Here is a 7,910-nt window from a genome sequence, read left to right on the forward strand (position 1 = left end):
AAACATGTGACAACTGTCTGGTGCACAGAGGAATAGGCAAAAAAAAACGTCTCTTGTACCTTCTCCTGGTACCATGACGCGAAATTATAATAAATGAGTTCCCTAACAAACTAAGGTGGATTTATCATAGAGTTAAGTGATAGGACACATATTATAATCCCTTGGGAGCCAATTGTGCCTCCAAATGTCAATGGAATGTCCATCAATAATTCTCAGGACCAGGCCCTGAGCAAGAATATGTCTTCCCTCAAGAATAACTCTCCAAATATGTGATGATGCATTAACCAATTTTACTTGCAACAAATCAATAATAGGAAAATACCTTGCTTTAAGAAAACAAGCACTAAGGGAGTTCGTATCCCGAAGAGTGAACCAGCGTGTCAATAATGCAAGAGTAAACAACTCAAGAGCTGACCGTTACTCCGAAATAATCTTGGGTAAAATGAACTTCAAATGGTTTGGAACTACCTTGGAACTGATCATCTCATGTCTGGGACGAATTGAGGGGAGGACATCTGTGTCCATAAAATGCCTCGAATGGTGAGATGGTAAATGTTGTCGTAGGAAAATATTGCATATAACAAGTTTTCTTCCCATTCAGCACCATAAGTCAATGTACAATAACTAAGCATACCTTCCAGTATATGGTTCACTCTTTCCGCCTTCCCGTCCGTTTGAGGGTGGTCCATTGTGTTGTGCCTTAGTTTAGTTCCCAAGGCCCAAAGGAGACGGAGCCATAATGATGAGGTTAACTGTCAGCCTCAGTATGATACAATCGACTTGGGTACTCTATGGGGGCTTAAGATTTTGGACATGTATATCTGAGCTAATTGTTCTACCCAGTAAGTGGTCTTCACTAGAATAAAGTGAGCCATTTTGGTGAATCATGCATAATAACTCATATGGAGTCATGGTCTTTGGATGACTTGGGTAACCCGATGATAAAGTCCATACAGACATTGTACCATTTCTATTGCGAGACTTGTAAGGGTTGAAGCAACCCATCGGCGCCTTTGGTGTTCATCTTTGACTTTGTTGCTACATTGCAACAAGAAATGTAAGATACAATGCCCTTTCACATACCTTGCCAAATATTTCCTTCAAGTCTCGGTATATCTTGGTACCTTCGGGGTGGATGGAATACAAGGACTCATGCATTTCTTGAAGTATTTGCAGTTATAGTTGGCTTGCTTAGGTACACATAACCGGGTGCCGAACCAAAGCATACCTTGGTCATCATAGCAAAATTTCTAGTTTTTCCGTTTTGGACCTTCTGCTTGATCCCTTCTATGCTAGGATGCTTTACTTGGGCCTTCTTAATTTCTTCCTCATGTGTGAATGTTACCTCCAGGGTGTTCAAATTTATCAAGCCGCTGAATGTCAGGTTGATCTTGGAAAACTCCTCTTGAACCATAGTATTTTCAATGAGAGTGAAATGCACAGAATCATCATTTTCGTGTCACAACTCGCGAAAAACCACCACTTTACAATACTTGTCATTTTGCACCGAACCGAAGAATTGACGTTCGCAAAAAACACTGATTCATTTTATGAGCGCATTTTGACGTGGCTAATCCCTCACGGTTCGAAAGCTGTGACGACGCGCCGTTAACGACCGTTAATGGCTCTGTCCGAAGCGACTGGGCCGGCCCTCACTCCCATCCCTCGCCCTCTATCCCTCTCCTTTTTCTCGCGGGCATGGTGGGCATGGTGGCGGTGGCGGCTCCGGATCCATCGGCAAGTGATGCGATCATCGATAGAAAACGATGGCGTGAATAATTTTCCCAATCTTTCACGGTACAATATCACCTGAGCCACGTGGCGCTCGCAATCTTGTAGATGCAATCACCACAAAAACAACACGCACACCTTGATGAAGAAATACGTGGACGATCCTCCAAGAATCAGCAGCAAATTAGAGACGGCGTCTCCAATCACTCGCCAAAAACACAAACCAATTCTTAAAGCTTCTTGACAAGATCACACGAAATCACTCGTCGCCAAGGGAAGATACCCCGATTTTTGGTTTCTATTTCAACAGCCAAAAATAATCTCCCCATTACATGAGGAATGACCTCCTTATATTATTGTGCACGCAGGCACCGGTCGATGGAATAAGCCCGACTCTCTCCTGACTTTGAAACCGACTTGAACTCTAATACCCATCGTAACAAACTAACAACCGAGTACTTTGACCAAATAATAAGAGAGAGAAAAAACAAAAGACTCTTTTCTTATCTAACTAAACAAGACTTAACTAATTTAATGTCCGGCAAGCTGCAAACGTCCAAAACAAAACTAGTTTTCTCCTGTATGGTCAACAGTTCTTTCCTTGCATGCGCACGTAAATGTGTTTGCATGTTTGAAAAGTAGCTCGACGTCCTTTCGTGCATCAACATGAACAATGTCCAGTATAAATATGTGTAGACATCTGGTCCTTATGTACAAAATTGGCTCTCAATTCAACTCTTTCATTGTCGTTGCCACGCACAATAGTAGCTTCCTTCAGTTTCTTTTCCTCATTGTGTCTGGCAGGAATTACATACATTTCAGAATTTCCTGGACTGGCCTTGTTAATCATATTTTTAGGATCAGAAATAGGGTCACATCATCCTTCCTTCCTTGAAAGAAAACTGTTCTCGGTTTCGTCCTATACCTTGGAGATTTGTTCTTGAATATTTTAACAATACACTTTATATTCTTTGCATCCTTAGGAATAATAACATAGAACTCACCCTTATGTATAAAAGTGTACCTATTTATTCACCCATGATGAACAGCATTAACATCATGCTGCCATGAACGCCCCAAAATAAAATGACAAACATGCAGTGGCATAACGTCGCATTCCACTTTATCTACGTAGCCATCAACATAAAAAGGGACCTTAACCCTATGAGTAACCTTCACTTTGCCCACATCATCGATCCACTTCATATAATATGGTTTTGGGTGCTCCCATGTTGGCAATGAAAGAGACTCCACCACATCCTTACTAATCATGTTGCTAGCACTGCCGCCGTCAATTATCAGTTTGCACACTTCTCCCTTGATGGTACATGCAGTTTGAGAAATACTCCGTCGCTGTCCTTGTTCAACAATGGTCTTGTCATCTCGCTGGACCTTATGTGCTAGCAAACTCTCCATATCAGGATTATCTTGAGGATAACATAGTATGGTATCACCATGACCTCTTTTAATTCCATCATCTAACTTAGGCGTCTCATCTTCAGATTCTGAAATATATTCCGCATCAAGAAGTAGAACCCTTGGTTGATTGGAACATTCATGCTTCATGTGTCCACATCCTCCACACTTGTGGCAAATAATATTACGATGATGAGATGAAGTTGCATTAGATGAAACCTGAGAAACCTCCTTTGGTGCAACCGCCACTTTGCTCTGTTCAATGCTTCCTGACTTATAAGAAGGAGTCGGTTTAGCACTGGACCCACCATCAATAGGAGAAGAACCACGTCACCGACTGTTGTAAGTTGGACAAGTCTCTGAAGCTTGCTTCTCCAATACCCAACGTTCAGCACGCGCCGCTTGATGAAGAAACTCATGAATATCATTATATTGCGTTAAATCCACACGGTATAGAATATTTTCCTATAACCCCTCAAAGAAACGTACCATGATCACCTCCGCAGACTCACGCACAGCTGTACGGATCATTAAAACTTGCATATCTTTATAGTACTCATCAACTGAGTTTGTACCTTGCACCAGACGCCAGAGTCTACTGTGAAGCTGGCGTGTGTAATAAGCAGGTATAAAACGTTCCCTCATGATTCGCTTCATGCCAGCCCATGTCGCTGGTCGCTCGTGAGTATGATTTTTTATTATCCCACCATACAAGAGCATACTCTATAAATTTCATTGATGCAACACGAACCTTCTTCTCTTCAGAGTAGTTATGACCATCAAAATTTTGATTTACGCGCATCTCCCATTCCAAATATTTCTCCCGGCCAGCACAACGTCCCGAGAATTCAGGTATGGTTATCTTGATTCGACCCAAACCATCATCCTCGTGGGCACCATTGCCATCATAATCACGGCGCCGCCCAACATGGCGGTGAGCCCCAGCATCATGCCGTGGTCGGTGAGGTAAGCCTCCACGGGCATCAGAATCCTTAGAAAAATCACCATCATCGTCGTTGTCGCAGTCATGACGCTGTCGTGGTGAGCGGGACTGTCGGGGTGCCACATCTCTCGCCTGAAGACGTTGATCTGCTGCGGTGAGCCGATTAAGATTCTCAGTCATCACCGGCAGACTATTAGTGCGTTGTCGGTCGCTGGCAGTCAAACGCTCGTTCAACCTATCCTCGACGCCCATAATATTTACAGACAACTCCTCAACCCTGGTCCCAAGCTTCTTGTTGGCTCCCTTGATCGACATCAGATGGATACAGAAGTCATCACTTATCTCCAGGTCCTTCGGAAGTTCATCGCCCTCCTCACGATCATATTTCTCATGCTGCGAGTTCACCATCTTTCAAACAATTGAATCAAATAGCAGGAAAAATTCTACTGTCATCAACCTTGATCTGAATGCCACTTGATGCGATCGTCAACAGAAAAATGATGGCACGAATAATTTTTCCAATGTTTCACGGTACAATATCACCCGAGTCACGTGACGCTCTCGATCTTGTAGATGCAATCATCATGAAAACACACACACACCTTGATGAATAAGTACGTGGATGATCCTCCAAGAATCAGCAGCAAATTAGAGACAGCGTCTCGAATTTCTCACCAAAAACACAAAGCAATTCTTAAAGCTTCTCGACAAGATCACACGAAATCACTCGTTGCCAAGGGAAGATACCCCGGCTTCTGGTTTCTATTTCAACAGCCAAAAACAATCTCCCCGTTACATGAGGAACTGCCTCCTTATATTATCGTGCACGCAGGCTAGAGACAATGGGATAAGCCCGACTCTCTCCCGACTTTGAAACCAACCTGGACTCTAACACCCACGTAACAATCTAACAACCGAGTACTTTGACCAAATAATAAGAGAGAGAAAAAACAAAAGACTCTTTTGTTATCTAACTAAACAAGACTTAACTAATTTAATATCTGGCAAGCTGATCACAAACATCCAAAACAAAACTAGCTTTCTCCTATGGTCAAGAGTTCTTTCCTTGCATGCGCAGGTAAATGTGTTTGCATGTTTGAAAAGTAGCTCGACGTCCTCTGGTGCACCAATGCGAACAATGTCTAGTAGAATTATGTGTGGACGTCTGGTCCTTGTGTACAAAATTGGCTCTCAATTCACTCTTTTATTGTCGTTGCCACGCACAATAGTACCTTCCTTCAGTTTCTTTTCCTCATTGCGTCTGGCAAGAATTACATACCTTTCAGAGTTTCCCAGGCTGGCCTTGTTAATCATATTTTTAGCGACTAGAAATGGGGTCACATCAAGAGTGGTGGGGATAAGGTGTGTCGAGGGAGTGGTGGGGACAAGGTGTGGTGGACAGAGCTAGTCATGATGGCTGGCCGGCGTGGCAGGGGGGCACCCGCTACGAGGAGGAAGATTGTGCGGACACAACAATTTCATCACAAAGTATTTCATCGTTGCCATATTTGGAGCAAATTTCGTTGAGCTACTGCCAAATGGTGCTAGTCGGGCCCTAGGTGAGCTGCCTCCCTCCCTCTATTAGCAAATTTCGTTGCTGGAATTCTAGGGTTCCAGATTTGCAAACTAGGGTTGTTGGGGAATGTTGCATGTAAAACAAAAAAAATTCTACGCACATGCAAGATCTATCCATAGAGATGCATAGCAACGAGAGGGGAGAGTGTGTCTATGTACCCTCGTAGACCATAAACGGAAGCATTTGTTAACGCGGTTGATGTAGTCGAACTTCTTCGTGATCCAATCGACCGAGTACCGAACGTATGACACCTCCGCGTTCAGCACACGTTAAGCTCTCTGACGTCCTCGCCTTTTTGATCCAGCAAGACGGTGAAGTAGTGGATGAGTTCTGGCAGCACGATGGCGTGGTGACGGTGATGGTGATGCTATCTCCACAGGGCTTCGCCTAAACACTACGAAAATATGATCGAGGGACGAAATTGTGGAGTGGGTGCCGCACACGACTAAGAGATTGTCGTGGTTATGTGTGGCGCCCCCTCCCACATATATATAGGTGGGGGAGAGGGGAGGCAGCCAGGAGGCACCCCAAGTGGGGCCGAATCCCAGTTGGGCTCCTGCCCCTAGCCGTGCCCCCTTCCTTATATGGGTGCGGGAAGAAGGCAGGGGGAGGTGGCGCCCCCCTTTCCTTTCTCTCATGAGGAGGAAAGGCAGGTGTGGCCAACCCTCCTCCTTTCCTTCCCCTAGAGCCGGCCGGCCAGGGAGAGGGCGCACGAGCCCCCTTGTAGGCTGGTGTGTCCCTCCCCTTGGCCCATTAGGCCCATACACCTTCCGGGGGTGTCCGGAACCCCTTCCGGCGATCCGATGGCTACCCGGTGCACTCCAAAACTCTTCCGGTGTCCGAATAGTATTGTCCTATATATCAATCTTTACCTCCAGACCATTCCGGAGCTCCTCGCCATGTCCGTGATCTCATCCGGGAATCCGAACAAACATTCAGTCACCAAATCATATAACTCATATAACACTATATCGTCAACAAACGTTAAGCGTGCGAACCCTACGAGTTCGAGAACTATGTAGACATGAAAGAGACACCTCTTTGATCAATAACCAATAGCGGAAGCTGGATGCCCATATTGGCTCCTACATATTCTACAAAGATCTTTATCGGTCGAACCTTATGACAACATACGTAATTCCCTTTGTCCATCGGTATGTTACTTGCCCGAGATTCGATCGTCGGTATCTTCATACCTAGTTCAATCTCGTTATTGGCAAGTCTCTTTACTCGTTCCGTAATACATTGATAACCCACAAGTATAGGGGATCGCAATAGTTTTCAAGGGTAAAGTATTCAACCCAAATTTACTGATTCAACACAAGGGGAGCCAAAGAATATTCTCAAATATTAGCAGCTGAGTTGTCAATTCAACCACACCTGAAAGACTTAATATCTGCAGCAAAATATTTAGTAGCAAAGCAGTATGGAAATAACTGTAACGGTGGCAAAAGTAACAATAGCAGTTTTGTAACAATCATAACAGTGGCAATGGAAAAGTAACTTAGCAAAGATCAATATGAAACAAACTCGTAGGCAATGGATCAATGATGGATAATTATGTCATATGGCATTCATCATGCAATAATTATAACATAGGGTGACATAGAACTAGGTCCAATTCTTCAATATAATGTAGGCATGTATTTCGTATACAGTAATACATGCTTATGGAAAAGAACTTGCATGACATCCTTTGTCCTACCCCCCCCATGGCAGCGGGGTCCTATTGGAAACTAAGGGATATTAAGACCTCCTTTTAATAGAGAACTGGAGCAAAGCATTAGCACTTAGTGAATACATGAACTCCTCAAACTACGGTCATCATCGGGAAGTGTCCCGACTATTATCACTCCAGGGTTGCCGGATCATAACACGTAGTAGGTGACTATAACTTGCAAGATAGGATGAAGAACACAAATATATTCATGAAAACATAATAGGTTCAGATCTGAAATCATGACACTCGGGCCCTAGTGACAAGCATTAAGCATAGCAAAGTCATAGCAACATCAATCTTAGAACATAGTGGATACCAGGGATCAGACCCTAACAAAACTAACTCGATTACATGGTAAATCTCATCCAACCCATCACCGTCCAGCAAGCCTATGATGGGATTACTCATGCACAGCGGTGAGCATCATGAAATTGGTGATGGAGGAAGGTTGGCGATGATGATGGCGACGATTTCCCCTCTCTAGAGCCCCGAATGGACTCCAGATCTGGCCTCCCGATGAAGAA

The sequence above is a fragment of the Triticum aestivum genome, chromosome 3A (assembly GCF_018294505.1).
Source record: "Triticum aestivum cultivar Chinese Spring chromosome 3A, IWGSC CS RefSeq v2.1, whole genome shotgun sequence".
Classification (NCBI taxonomy): domain Eukaryota; kingdom Viridiplantae; phylum Streptophyta; class Magnoliopsida; order Poales; family Poaceae; genus Triticum; species Triticum aestivum.